Raw genomic sequence first — 15,521 nt, 5'->3', positions numbered from 1 at the left:
TGATCTCTGTCTGTAAAAGTTGTGTAATAATGTTCATCAAACCAATTATTAGAATGGTTTAAAGCCTTGGTTCATCTTGCCTCTGATTACCCTAAAGAGTAAAGAGATTAAAAGAAAAACCGCACAGAGCCTCGTCATAGAATCATACAATAATACAACAACAACAACTTGGCATTTATGCAACGCCTTTAACTGAGTAAAATGACCCAAGTCGCTTCACAGGAGCGTTTTCAAACAACATTTGACACCGAGCCACATAAGGAGATATTAGGGCAGATGGCCAAAAGGTTGGTCAAAGAGGAGGGTTTTAAGGAGCGTCTTGAAGGAGGAGAGAGAGGGGGAGAGGCGGAGAGGTTTAGGGAGGGAATTCCAGAGCTTAGGGCCGAGGCAGCTGAAAGCACGGCCGCCAATGGTGGAGCGATTAAATTGGGGATGCGCAAGAGGCGAGAATTGGAGGAGCGCAGAGATCTCGGAGGGTTGAAGGACTGGAGGAGGTGACAGAGATAGTGAGGGGCGAGGCTGTGGAGGGACTTGAAAATAAAGATGAACGTTTTAAAATCGAGGCATTGCTTAACCGGAACCCAGTGTAAGTCAGCGAGCTCCGGGGTGATGTGTGAACGGGACCACGTGCGAGTTAACAGTTTGGGATGACCTGAAGTTTACCGAGGGTGGAAGATGTGAGGTGGGCCAGGAATACAGCACAAAACGAGGTCATTCGGTCCATCGTGCCTGTAGTTGTCTATGAAAGACCTGCACAATTATTCCCTCTCATCTGCTCTTTCCCCATAGATCTGTAAATGATTTCCCTTCGGGTATTTAGCCAATACTCTTCTTAAAGCTGCTAATGAATCTGCTTCAACCACCCTTTCAGGCAGTGCATTGCAGGTCACAACAACTCGCTGAGTTTCCTCCTGTCGCCTCTGGTCTGATATCAATCATCTTAAACGTCAGGTCCAATTTCACCTTTTGCTCCGAAACATGCTGCACTCAGCGAATGTCATGTCTCAAATTACTGATATATACTTCAAAAGGGAAACATTTGTACTACTATGGGGTGTAGGACTAATTGGACAGCTCTTTCAGAGAGCCCGCGCAGGCACGATGGGTTGAATGGCTTTCTTCACGAATGACAGATTTTGAGATTGTAAAGCTTCATGAGGGGGCCAGGTGCTTTGCTGGCGCCTCGTTGGTTAAGGGTTGTGACCTTCAGTTTGGGATATTTTCCAGATGTAAATGTGGGAGGTCTCGTGTTCAAATCCCACCCGAGCTCCATTTATTGTTAGTAAAAACTCAGCTTCTCACAGCTTATCGACACTGTAGAAAACAACATTCCTTTAAATAGGGGACAAGCAGATTTTGCGCTGATTTCCCCACATTGTCCGAGCCTCACGGGAGCAACGTGAAAACCAACCAGCCGGGTAACTGAAAAGGCTTTGTGACGTAATCGGTTTTGTGGCGCACTGGAGATCTCATTAGATCTGTGAATAATGAATGAATGAATCAAGATGCAGCATTGAGTGGTTGTTGGTTCGAGTCCTGTTTCAGGTCAGGGCTCCTTGATTCCGGGGCTCAACCGGGTGATTTTACAGCTAAAACCTCAACTTGTTGATGAATGTCCTTCAGGAAGGGAATTCTGCCGAATCGACACTTCCTGTTACACAAGTGACTCCAGTCACAACGCACTTTCCCTCGGAGCTGGATTGGCGAACTGCTCTCCAGAAGGAAACGCATCACGTGCTCAGGGCAACTCTTGGAAAACAAATTAAAAAGATGGTCAAACTAAAGTCAGTCAGCTGGGCGTCCAGACAGGTTTCACTCTGGACACATGCAGCCTAGCTGACAGTAGTGACGGACAGCACGGCACCGCACCGCCTCCCACAGCTGATCAGCCATCCTTTCAGACCGGTTCAGGAAGCAGAGCTTGAACCAGCAGCGTTGGGGGCAGGATTCGCATCTGCGCAGAAATATCCCACTCAACTTCACGGCGAACGTCCTAAACATTCGGTGATCGCAGCTGGAAGCAGCCGGTGCTGTGGCTGTAGATCAGACTGGGTCAGGTCATCACAGGAGCTCTGTCAGGCTGCATGTCCTTTCAGACACGTTTCTAACTGGACACCTGCAGCGCGGGTCTGTGCGGACATTGCCTGGTTCAGTTGCAGCTTTCTGCCTGCCGTGTTAGACCCGCGTTTGATTCCAGCCAATGCAGTACCTTCACATTTTTCATTATGCACCCCAAAGATCGGCTGAATTGGGATCAACTTATTGGGATACATTATCGTCCTAATGAACTGTCTGAGTGCAAGCAGTGAAGACTTTAGAGGACAGGTATAAAAGGAAAAGTTGTTTCGCTCTCAAGTGATCTGCTCTGCTCGCGATTGCATTCGACCTTGAACCCGCTCTGGACATTAATCTCACATAAGCAGAGTGTGACCGCCGTGTGTCTGTCAGCGGGTAGGTGACCAGGTTGGGGTTGCTGTGGGCCGCTTTCAATCGAGGCTGGGACACGATGCAAGGAGGAGGGTTGCTCCGAGGTCTGGAATACATTGCCAGTCGGGAGCGGGACAAATCGAAAGCAACCAAAAACAGAAAACCCAGTCAGCAGATTTGAGGATCTGTCGATCCGCTTTGGGAAAGTGAATCAGAGCAGAATGAAGAGCGAACTGTCCGACTGCACAGAAGCGATCAAGGCACAGCTCGGTCGGCGCGTTCCCCTGGTTTATGACGCTGGAACATTCCTCACACAAAAATTATTCAACCCAGTGAAGATAATTCTAACAGCCGATAATTTATTCTACCGATTGAAGGAATGCCGAAAATGGTAACCGAGTGACGGTGGAAAGTTTATTAACGTTGTTCCATTCAATCGAATTTTGACGAACTTTGATCTTTTCTTATTTTATAGACTGTATTTGAAGAGTCTCGGTAAAAATGTTCAGTGTTTCTGACAGCGGGGTGTGGGTGAGTAGCTGGTGAGTTTAACAGGCTCAGGATGCAGGAACCTCTGACAGTCTCTCTCTCTCTCTCTCTCTGATGGGGAGAGTTAATTGACAGCTGGAGGCTGTTGGTGGTTTGATTAATGCAGGAAGTTCCCTCCAAACCATGTTATGATTGACAGCTGCAATCCACTTGTTTGTCCATGACAGAAACATGAACAAAAGTGATTCAGTCCCGGATCATTCTGGGTTTGTTTAAAAGGGAGGCGCTTTCAGATATGACAGCCGAGTGGTTAAGATGTTGGATTCGAAAGTCTCGGGGTTTGTTTAGCAGACGGTCGGAACCTGCTCGCGGCGGATCTGTTCAGAAGTTCTAAATCTGCTGTTTGTTCTTTAATCCTCTCTTTTCTCTGAGCGCTGACCCTGACATTGCTCAGCATTCTCTCCACTGCTATTTCTCAAGCTCGCAGCTCCCGCCTAACCTCGTGGAGAAAGCAACTGATCTTCGCTGCTGCGTGTAATCTTACCCGAATAATTTTCAGGGTCGAGTCGGTCGGTGGCCGTTTTACACACTGGGCGATAGCTGTTCCTAATGTTCTGAGTCTGTGCAACACGCGGACATCCCTCCCCCAGAGTCCTCAGTCTCTCCGGTATCTCTGCATCCAGTGGTGAGAGCTGCTCTTCTGCTGAAGTTTGCTGACAGAAGCTGAATCTACAGATCCAACATTGTCGATATTCCCATTCCATCAACGAACGAAGCCAAACAGAAGGCGGGAATTACGTAGAATGACGCTGACTTTTACTAATCTTAAACGGAGCATTGGGCCCAACTGGTGTGTGTCGGTGTTTCTGCTCCACACCAGCCTCCTCCCGAGCTGCTTCATCTCATCCGATCAGCAGAACCTTCTGTTCCGGTCTCCCTCCTGTGTGTATCCAGCTTCCCCTGAAATGCATCTATTCGTCTCAAACGCTCCACGTGGCCGCCAGTTCCATATTCTAACCACTCTCTCAGGAAAGAAGTTTATTCTGAATTGCCTATTGGATTTGTCAGTGACTATCGAGTATTGATGACCCCTAGTTTTGGACACCCTACAAGTGGAAGCATCTGATATATGTCAACATTTCCAAAACCAGAGCTCCAACTGCCGACCATTTCCCCACTACACTGCCTGTAATCAGAAAAGCTCAGCCCCTACTGGGGAGGGCTCATCCTGTCCTGACAAGAAATGAGGAAGTTTACCTGAGCTGTGTGCTGGTGGCTGCGGGGCATTACTTGATTAAACTGCTGTTCTGCCCCTACAGACACTCGGTGTCTCCAAGCCTTGAGTCTTCCCGATCTGTACCACATATCTGTAGACTTAGGTTGAAGTGTTTACAACCCTACTGGGAGCGGAAGAGAAACAAAAGCAGAGAGAGAGACGGAGAGACAGAGAAAGGCACAGAGGCACACAGCAAGGCACACAGAGAGAGAGAGAGATTGAGAGCGAGATATTGAGAATGAGACAAAGCGATAGGCAGGAAGATTGACAGTGAGAGCGACAAGTAGCGCAGCAGAGAGATTAGGAGATAAATCTGAACTTGACGACAATGACTATCCCTGTAATGAGTAATGTGAAACCATCATCTGTCATCGGCTCTGTGGCGCAATGGATAGCGCATTGGACTTCTAGTTAATTGTACTTCGGTAAAAAGTCATTCAAATGTTGTGGGTTCGAGTCCCACCAGAGTTGTTATTTAGCCAGGTTCCGGTGGTGAAATTTTGCAGCAAAACCACAACTGGTTCATTGATGCCCTTCGGAGAATGGGAATGGTCAATGAGATCGCCTGAATTGTGATTGAAGAACAGTCCAGCTTCAATCTGCGCACCTACTTGAAATATTTTATTCATTCCACTGTACTTTTCTGAATTACTTTCCCTGCCGCCTCTGTCATTATTTGTTTCTTTACCGTTTTCTGCTGGTGTTACAGGTTAGATCAGCAGTGGCCGTTCAAGGAAGCCTGCGAAGTCCATCAGGGGAAAAAGATTCAGAAAAAAACAGTTAGGGAGAGATAGAGAGATACATGCAAAGAAAATGAAGGGTTTATGGGACATGTCTGTGCGGAGTTTAAGGTGGAGCTTGGGAGAGATTCCTCCCCTCTCCTGAAATCCACTAACTATTCCAAGACATGGGCACAAAAATCTAGGCTGACAGTTCAGTGCAATACTGAGGGAGTGCTGCACTATCGGAGATGCCGTCTTTTGGATGAGACGAAAAACCAAGGCCCTGTCTGGCCTCTCAGGTGGACAGCAAAGACTATTTCGACAAAGAGCAGGGTAATTATCTCTGGTGCCCTGACTAATATTTGTCCCTCAAACAATATCACTAAAACAGGATATCTGTTCATATCTGTTTGTGGGGGCTTGCTGTGCGCAATTTCGCTGCCGCGTTTCCACCATCACAACAGTGACTACACCTGCAAAAGTGCTTCATTGGCCGTAAAGCTTTTTGGGACATCCTAGATAAATGCAGGACTTTTTTCTTTGGATCTTCTATACCCGGAATCAATAAACTTAGAATTGAAACGGTATTTGTAGAAAGGGTTGTGAGACTGTGGAATGCACTGGCCCAGATTAGCAGATTTAAAACAAGGTTTAAAAACTGGCAGCGTGTGGGAGGAAGGGGAGAGAGAGGCAAGAGAGACGCAGGTAAGATCACCTTGGAAACTACTGGCCCAGAATCTGCTTTAAATCCCCCACTGTATTTTAACCACAGTTATTGTCATATTGACATATTGAAGCATTTGGGCAATACAGGAGATTTAACGCTGCCTCTGGGTGGATATATTTAAACTTTCAGCAGCCAGTGAACACGGAGCAGATGCTGAGGCTGATTCTTGCCACGGCACCTTCCCGTGCATGCGCAGGAGATGTAGCACCTGCCCTTTGACCTCCTCCCTTCCCTCCATCCAGGGCCCCAAACACTCGCTCCAGGTGAAACAGCAAAGTCCTTGAACTTCTTTCAATGTAGTAATCGGTATTCGCTGCTCACACCGTGGTCTCCTCTACATTCGGGGGACCAAACGCAGATTGGGTGATCACTTTGTGGAACAATTTCATTCAGACCGCAAGCGCCACTCTGATCTTCTGTCCTCGGCCTCCTACACTGTTCTAATAAAGCTCAACAGAAGCTAGAGGAACAGCACCTCATCTTTTCATCTGGACTCAATTTCAGTTCATCAATTTCAGTTCATCAATTTCAGTTCATATCCACTGTTCCCATTTTGTGGACAGCAGCTGTTGGTAATGACTCTGCTGTTACCAGTTACACCTCCTCTGGATCCATCTTTTGTTTCTTTGCTTCTCACAATACCACCCCTAAAGCCTTGCACCATCACCCCTTTAGTCATTTAATCTTTCCTGCCTTCCACCCTATCACAGAACTTCCCCTTGGTCTTTCCTCCGCTCCCCCTTTGCCTGCCATTGTATTTGCTTAAAAACTGCTACATTTCTAACTTGTTCCAGTTCTGATGAAAGCTCATCGATCTGCAATGATAACTCTGTGTCTCTCTCCACAGATGCTGCTCGAGCTGCTGAGTGTTTCCAACATTTTCTACTTTTATTGCAATATTCCTGCTGTTTATATTCATTATCCTGCAGCATACTCATACTGTTCTCAACATCTTCTATTACAGTTAAATATCAGAGGCGTAACATTATTCTAATGACTCATGCGATGAGATTTGTGGTTACACGACAAATTGAATATCACGAAACCAGCCCAATAATGATTGCGGAGGTAAAACACACGGTGCAGGTTCAGTGATTGGAGAATTTGCGGTCAGATAGATCTAAATGTATCGCCTCGATTCTTGCACCAATGACTATTTGTACGAATGGGACATGTGACCCCCATCTCTGGTGGGTCTGTCCTGTCGGTGGGACTGGACATACCCAGGGATGGTGATGGAGGAGTCTGGAACGTTGGCTGAAAGTTGTGATTCTTTGAGTAGGACTCTTTGAGTATGACTATGTCAGGTTGTTACTTGACTACTCTGTGGGCAGCTGTCTCACTTTGAGCACAAGCAAGTGAGCAGGACTTTGCCGGATCGATTGGGTGAGGTTTTGGACCACAGCTAGAGCACTGTGAGCAGTTCTGAGATACCACACCTCAGTAACCATATGTAGGACAGGGTGTTTCTGTAGGTTTTAGTAAACACTATTATGAACTATAATATATGAAATTGTATGTTAAAAGCCTAAAAATCTGTATAAAATGGCGAATGGCTGAGAGAAAAGCAGGATGGAAAATTATGCAAACCTGACTGAAACTGCTGTGTTTTCAATTACTGAAGTAATGGAATGTAGTGCTATGTTTATGGAGACTGGTGGTGACGAGGAATTCAGTAATATTATGCTTAAAGAGACAGGAACTAGAGAACGAGATATGAGTTGGAGACATCCTTCATTGGTAAAGCTATAGGATGGACAGACTGTTTAGAAAACATTTTAAGAAATGTTCTGTGAAAAGTGAACTTCTATGATAAGGGTACTTTGTTGTGCACAGAAAGAGACCTAGTGGGATTAACAAGGTCATAAGATGACTAACGAGGGAAGCAATAATTTTACCAGGTGTCAGAGGGTTAATTACTACCCTGTAGGCAATTCGAGAGGAAAAAGGGTGTAAATATACAGGTTTTGAACACCGAAAGTAGCGCGCAGCGGGTAACCAGAGATTGATACAAGCTTCAGTCAACAGAACACAGCAAGAACCCAAAGAAGCGAGCTTCAGTCAACAGAACACAGCAAGAACCCAAAGAAGCGAGCTTCAGTCAACAGAACACAGCAAGAACCCAAAGAAGCGAGCTTCAGTCAACAGAACACAACAAGATACATCAGGAGACAGCGCCACAGTCACTCGGAAGGAACACCAGGGTTCAACGACCAGGCTGTGACTATCTGCTTGTTCAGTATTACTTCTTTTGACTGGAAGTTTAATACTTAATAAACCTGTTTTATTATACACAATATACCTGTACCCAGAGTGGTATGTGTAGTCACGGAAAAATTATTATAAGTGCTTTTGAAAGCTACACATATATTGGCCTTGGAGGGAGTGCAGTGTAGGTTTACCAGAATGAAAACCGGACTCCAAGGTTTAAATTTTGAGGAGTGATTTCACGAATTACGATTGTATTCCTGATAATGTAAAGTTTAAGGCGAGATTTGATCCAATTTTTCAAGATATTAAGGGGAACAGATAGGATAGATAGAGAGAAAGTATTTCCACTGGTTGCGGAGTCCAGGCCTAGGGGGTATAGTCTAAAAATTAGAGCCAGATCTTTCAGGAGTGAAATTAGGAAACACTTCCTCACGCAATGGGCGGTAGAAATTTGGAACTCTCTTCCACGAACGACAATTGATGCTGGATCAAATGTTAATTTTACATCTGAGATTGAAGATTTTTGTTCACCAATGGTATTAAGGGATATGGGCCGAAGGCGGGTTTATGGAGTTAGGCTGCAGATCAGCCATGCTCCCATTGAAAGGCGGAACAGGCTGGAGGGGCTAAATGGCCCACTCCTGTTCCTGTGTTGTATAAAGTTCTGCTTAGACCACATCTGGAACACTGCATCCAGTTCCCGGTACAGCATCTCAGGAATGATATATTGGACTTGGAGCGGGTGAAACGCAGATTCACCAGAATGATACCGGGGCTGAAAGGTTTAGATTATCAAGAGCAGCGGCACAGACTAGGCTTGTATTCTTTTGGATATAGAAGATAAAGGTGTGATATAATTAAGATAGTTAAGCTACTGTTGGTTCCGCTCTGTAACACACTGACCTGTTAACTGTTTCCAGATATTGTCGCTCATTTTCACCATTGGATGTGTTGCAGTCTGCTGACAACAGGCAGTTAAACCGAGCAAGATTCCACGTCTGGCGGTGAATGCGGTTCCTGACGGATTTCTCTGTCTCCAGGCACTGGCGGGGATTGGAGCGCTCTTGTGTCACACTAAGTAAAGCTAAAAGTCATCAAAATAACATAGTCACCAATAAATCCAATAGGGAGTTCAGGAGATAGTTATTTGCACAAAGTACTCGCTACTATAAGGAATGGTTGAGGTAAATAGCATTGCAGCATTTCAGGGGGAATTAGATAAGTACATGAGGGAGACAGCAATAGAAGGATATGCTGAAAGTTAGATGATATGGGCTGGGAGTAGGCTCGTGTGCAGCATAGACGCCGGCAGAGACCAGTTGTGCCGAATGGCCTTTTGCTGTGCTGTACATTCGATGTAAAGTGTCTGAAAGATTCATAGATCCGCACCTGCTTTAGGCTCCAGACTTTAATGCAATTATTTTCACGAAGCCTCTTAATAGCCTCGCGTCCTTGTCTCTCGCCACCTCTGGCGGAAGGTCAAACTCCCCACTTAAACAATTCTGCTCGAGTCGTCATCGCGGGATTCTTTCATTTTGCGGTTTTGAAACAGGACAGAGACACACATCTGTTTCCTTTTTTGACCCTGTGATTCGCTATTCTGCGGGATTGAGAGAGAGAGAGAGCGAGAGGGACAGACCGGGAGAGAGATATAGACTACTTTGTCAATCTATTTAATTGTTATCCCCAGCAGTTTGTAAATTGATCAACGGAAGGACTTGTATTTTATCGCTTTTCCCGACTTCAGAACGCCCCAAAGCGCTTTACCGCCAATTGTGTTAGAACTCGGTGTTCCCGCCCTGGACTTGGGAAACTGCAGCAAATTCGCAACAGCTTCTTCCTGTCTTTCCCTCTCTCTCTCTCTCCCCTCCCTCTCTATTTCTCTCTCTCTATTTCTCTCTCCCTCTCTCTCGCTGTCTCTGTTTGTTTCTCTGTTTCTCTGTCTGAATCTCTATCAGACGGTGTCCCTCCTTCTTTATAACTGAACAGCGACATGCAATCGCAGCCTGTCCCGGGGTGAGTTACTATGGGGAATCACTGGGAGCACAGGCTCGCTGTAAGGTCTCCTCCTTAGATGGGTTCCCCGGAGAGAGAGGCAGGCACGCGCACTGTGGAAACGGTGAATAATGTCATCTCATCCTCATTCGTAGTTATTTCTAACATTTTATAATGTTCTATTTGAGATGCTATGCTATGCACTCCAATGACTCACTAGCTCTGCGCCTGTTTCTTCGTTTCTCCCTCTCTGTGTAACTCTCTGTCTGTTCCTCCTTCTCTCTCTCTCTCTGTCCCTATTTCTGCCTCCTATTCTGTTTCTCTCCCTGCCGTCTCGCTCTCTCTCTCTCTCACTATCTTTCTATCAGACTCAGATTCATTCCCTGTCTGTGTGCCTGTCTCTCCAGCTCTGTTTCTCTGTCTATCCATCTCTGCGTGCGTGTGCAGCTGTGCTTGGATTTGTGTGTGTGGCTCTCTGTACACATGAACAGGACTAGACCATTCAGCCACTCGAACATGTTCCGCTATTCAATTCGGTCTTGGCTGATCTGTATCTCAACTCCATTGTTGCCGTAACCTTTAATAACCTTGCCTAACAACAATCTATCGATCGTAGTTTTGAAATTTCTCTGCTTTCGCTTCTCACTCTGTCTTTTTGAATTGCTCCGCAGGTCAGGGCGTTTTTGCAGGGAAAGGTTTTAGATGCTCAGACTGGAAGGAAGTTTAGAGTGGTGTTCCCCAGGGGTCGATAGTAGGACCGTTGCTCTTTTTGATGAAGATTAATGAACTTGGGTATAGAGGGCATAATTTCAAATTTTGCAAATAATACAAAAGACGGTAATGTTGTAAACAGTGAAGACGATAGTAACAGACTACAGGAGGACATATGGAGACTGGTTAAATGGGCAGACACGAGACAGATGAAATTTAACGCAGAGAAGTGTGAAGTGATATATTTTGGTAGGAATAATGAGGAGAGGCAAAATGAATTAAATGGTACAAATTTAACGTGAACAATAATTGACTTTAATCGGCTCCCTCTGGAGATCACTGGCCCCGAAACTGGGCAGAAAGCTCTCCCCTGCATTTTATTAACCGCCTCCTAATGGTACAATTTTAAAGTAGACGCAAGAACAGGGAGACATGGGGTGTGCGTACACAGATCTGTGAAGCGGTCAGGACACGTTGAGAAGGCTGTTAAAAAGCACGTGGGATCCTTGGCTTTATTAATAGAGTTCAAAAGCAAGGACGTTATGCTAAAACTTAAAAAAAAAACTGGTCAGGCCGCATAAGGAGTATTGTCTTCAATTCTGGGCAACATGCTTTAGGAAGAAAGTCAAGGCCTTGGAGATAGTGCAGAATAGATTTACTAGAATGGAACGAGGGGTGAGGGACTTCATTTATGTGAAGAGACTGGAGGAGCTGGGATTTTTCTCTTTAGAGCAGAGTTTGCCAAGAAGAGATTTGATAGTAACATTGAAAATTATGAACGATTTTGATAGAGTTCATCAGGAGAAAAGTTTAAAAAATCTCATGTTAAAGGTGATGAAATCTCTGCAGTCATGGACGGGGGTCGAACCCATGATCTCGCGATTTACGAGACGGACGCCTCGTAGAGTTGAGCTTCGAGCTTCCTGGATAGCGAATTCTGAATCGTTTCAATTAGGTTGAAATAGCACAGCCAGAGATGCACAAAAATAAAGCAGGATAGTGGAGCGGGCAACTGATCCGCCTCATTCACATGAATACTTTCATAAAACCTTTCACAGAAACATTGAATCATACATCAAAGAAGGAGGCCATTTGGCCGATCGTGCTCTTGAAAGCGATATCCAATTAATTCCAGCTCTTTCCCAACATACCCTGCAAACATTTCCTCTTCAAGCATTTATCCAATTCCCTTTTCAAAGTAACTATTGAATCTGCTTCCACCACCCTTTCAGGCAGAGCATTACAGATCATAACAACTCGCAACATAAAACAAAATCTCAGCATCTTCCCTCTGGTTCGTTGGCTAATGAGGAAATATTGGATAGGCGGAGTTGATATTTGAGGGGTATAAAGTTATGAGGGGCCGAGATAGAGTGGATAGGAAGGACCTATTTCCCTTAGCAGAAGGATCAATAACCAGGGGCATGGATTAAAGTAATTGGTAGAAGCATAATCAGTGGCTCCATGATCGTAAAGTGTTCAGTACTCTGCGTTGTGCTTGCAGCAACCTCGGTTGAAATCCGAGTCATGGCACAACTTGCTTTACATCTTCTGTCCCTTGCGGCACCTGCTAATAAAACCCAGAGAATCATCATTATTTATTAAAAGAAGAAATCTGTCTTGATTGTTGTGAAACCTATTTATTCCTTCAAAACCCCACGCTCTCACATACCTGTGCCTTATTCTCCATAATTCACACTCGCCTCTTCCAGCTTTTTCTTCCTTCCACAACCACTAGCCCTTCTTCACTTTCCTCCTTTCATTTCATTGTCACTTTCCTGCGGTTTTCCCTTAATCTGACATTCACTTTTACCTACTTAGTGTCAGCTGTGGCTCAGTGGGAAGCACACTGGCCTCTGAGCCAAAAGGCCGTGGGTTCAGATTCCTCCTACAGGGACTAGAGCATATAAATCCAGGGCTGCCCCTCCAGTGTAGTGCTGAGCGAGTGCTGCACTGTCGGAGGTGCCGTATTTTGGATCTGACGTTAAATCGAGGCCCCGCCTGCTTTCTCAGGTGGACCTAAAATATCCCATGGTACTATTTCGAAGTAAGAGCAGGGGAGATGTTCCCGTTGTCCTGTCCAATATTTATCCCTCAATCAACATAACAAAAACAGATTATCTGGTCATTATCACAATGCTGTTTGTTGGAGCTTGCTGTGCGCAATAAGGCTGCGTCGTGTCCCACATTGCAACAGTGACGACACTCCGAAAGTACTTAATTGGCTGTAAAGCGCTTTGAGACGTCCGGTGGTCGTGAAAGGCGCTATATAACTGTAAGTCTTTCCTTTACTTACGGCGCAAAATTTTCTCTGCTACCACCGCTCTTCCTGAGGGCACATGTCCCATTCGCACCAATGCACATTAGTACCTTGAAACTAGTCGATACTGTGGGACTGCTCGACAGACAAGCAATGCGAAAGCGGGGCCTTTGGAAGGACAGGGACCCGATTGTTCACGAAATTTCCTTGGGGAATCTTGTGATAGAGTGCCTGTTAACTGAAGAACTGGGTTTTTTTTCATGCTGGTTGGCGCTTTTCCCAAAACTGTTGAGGTGCGTGTGTGACGGGCAGCGCTACCTCGCTGTGATCGAGGGTTTAAGTGTGAAATATTGGCCCGCTGGTGGGGTGCAGTAAGATCGAAAGCGTTCCGCTTTAATCTTAACAGGTTTGTTGAACAATTCCATTATTGCAGTAACATTTAATAACCTTGCCTAACAACAAGCTATCGATCTTAGTTTTGAAATTTCTCTGCTTTCGCTTCTCACTCTGTCTATTTGAATTGCTCCGGATGTCAGGAAGTTTTTGCAGTGAGATGTTTTAGATGCTCAGATTGGAAGGAAGTTTAGAGTGGTGCTGCCCAGGGGTCGAAAGTAGGACCGCTGCTCTTTTTGATGAAGATTAATGAACTTGGGTATAGAGGGCATAATTTCAAATTTTGCAAATAATACGAAAGACGCTAATGTAGTAAACAGTGAAGACGATAGTAACAGACTACAGGAGGACATATGCAGACTGGTTAAATGGGCAGACACGTCACAGATGAAATTTAACGCAGAGAAGTGTGAAGTGATATATTTTGGGAGGAAGAATGAGGAGAGGCAAAATGAATTAAATGGTACAATTTTAACGTGAACAATAATTGACTTTAATCGGCTCCCTCTGGAGATCACTGGCCCCGAAGCTGGTCAGAAAGCTCCCCCCTGCATTTTATTAACCGCCTGTAAATGGTACAATTTTTAAGTGGACGCAAGAGCAGGGAGACACGGGGTGTGCGTACACAGATCTGTGAAGCTGTCAGGACACGTTGAGAAGGCTGTTAAAAAGCACGTGGGATCCTTGGCTTTATTAATAGAGTTCAAATGCAAGGAAGTTATGCTAAAACTTTAAAAACACTGGCCAGGCCTCATAAGGAGTATTGTCTTCAATTCTGGGCACCAAGCTTTAGGAAGAAAGTCAAGGCCTCGGAGAGAGTGCAGAATAGATTTACTAGAATGGTACCAGGGGTGAGGGACTTCATTTATGTGAAGAGACTGGAGAAGCTGGGATTTTTCTCTTTAGAGCAGAGATTGCCAAGAAGAGATTTGATAGTAATATTGAAAATTATGAACGATTTTGATAGAGTTCATCAGGAGAAAAGTTTAAAAAATCTCACATTTAAGGTGATGAAACCTCTCCAGGCACGGACGGAGGTCAAACCCATGATCTTGGGTTTTACAAGACCCAAGCCTTACCACTTGGCCACCGCGCCATCAGTAGAGTGCAGTTTCGAACTTCCTGGGTAGCGAATTCTGAATCGTTTCAATTAGGTTGAAATAGCACAGCCACAAATGCACAAAAATAAAGGTGGATGGTGGAGCGGGCAACTGATCCGCCTCATTCGCATGAATACTTTCATAAAACCTTTCACAGAAACATTGAATCATACATCAAAGAAGGAGGCCATTTGGACGATCGTGCTCTTGAAAGCGATATCCAATTAAGCCCAGCTCTTTCCCAACATACCCTGCAATCATTTCCTCTTCAAGCATTTATCCAATTCCCTTTTCAAAGTAACTATTGAATCTGCTTCCACCACCCTTTCAGGCAGAGCATTACAGATCATAACAACTCGCAACGTAAAACAAAATCTCTGCATCTTCCCTCTGGTTCGTTGGCTAATGAGGAAATATTGGATACCCGGAGTTGATTTTTGAGGGGTATAAAGTTATGAGGGGCCGAGATAGAGTGGATAGGAGGGACCTATTTCCCTTAGCAGAAGGATCGATAACCAGGGGCATTGATTAAAGTAATTGGTAGAAGCATAATCAGTGGCTCCATGATCGTATAGTGGTCAGTACTCTGCGTTGTGTTTGCAGCAACATCGGTTGGAATCCGAGTCACAGCACAACTTGCTTTACATCTTCTGTCCCTTGCGGCACCAGCTAATAAAACTCAGAGAATCATCATTATTTATTAAAAGAAGAAATCTGTCTTGATTGTGGTGAAACCTATTTATTCCTTCAAAACCCCACGCTCTCACATACCTGTGCCTTATTCTCCATAATTCACACTCGCCACTTCCAGCTGTTTCTTCCTTCCACAACCGCTAGCCCTTCTTCACTTTCCTCCTTTCATTTCAATGTCACTTTCCTGCGGTTTTCCCTTAATCTGACATTCACTTTTGCCTACTTAGTGTCAGCTGTGGCTCAGCGGGTAGCACACTGGCCTACTGAGCCAGAAGATCGTGGGTTCAAATTCATCCTGCAGGGACTAGAGCATAATAAATCCAGGGCTGCTCCTCCAGTGTAGTGCTGAGCGAGTGCTGCACGGTCGGAGGTGCCGTATTTTGGATCTGACGTTAAATCGAGGCCCCGCCTGCTCTCTCAGGTGGATGTAAAAGATCCCATGGCACTATTTCGAAGTAAGAGCAGGGGAGTTATTCCCGGTGTCCTCTCCAATATTTATCCCTCAATCAACATAACA

General features: G+C 45.2%; 1 non-coding gene across 1 annotated transcript; it reads left to right on the top strand.

Annotated features, from left to right (window-relative positions):
* Positions 1–4,565: 4,565 nt before the first annotated feature.
* Positions 4,566–4,663, top strand: trnar-ucu (transfer RNA arginine (anticodon UCU)). The gene is made up of 2 exons: positions 4,566–4,602; positions 4,628–4,663. It is a non-coding gene; the product is annotated as a tRNA-Arg (tRNA).
* Positions 4,664–15,521: the final 10,858 nt, after the last annotated feature.

The sequence above is a fragment of the Somniosus microcephalus genome, unplaced genomic scaffold (assembly GCF_052327205.1).
Source record: "Somniosus microcephalus isolate GS21.2 unplaced genomic scaffold, FLI_Smic_1.0 unresolved_chr1, whole genome shotgun sequence".
Lineage (NCBI taxonomy): Eukaryota > Metazoa > Chordata > Chondrichthyes > Squaliformes > Somniosidae > Somniosus > Somniosus microcephalus.
Note: the sequence above shows the minus strand (reverse complement) of the source record. Positions and strands in the feature narration are given on the sequence as shown.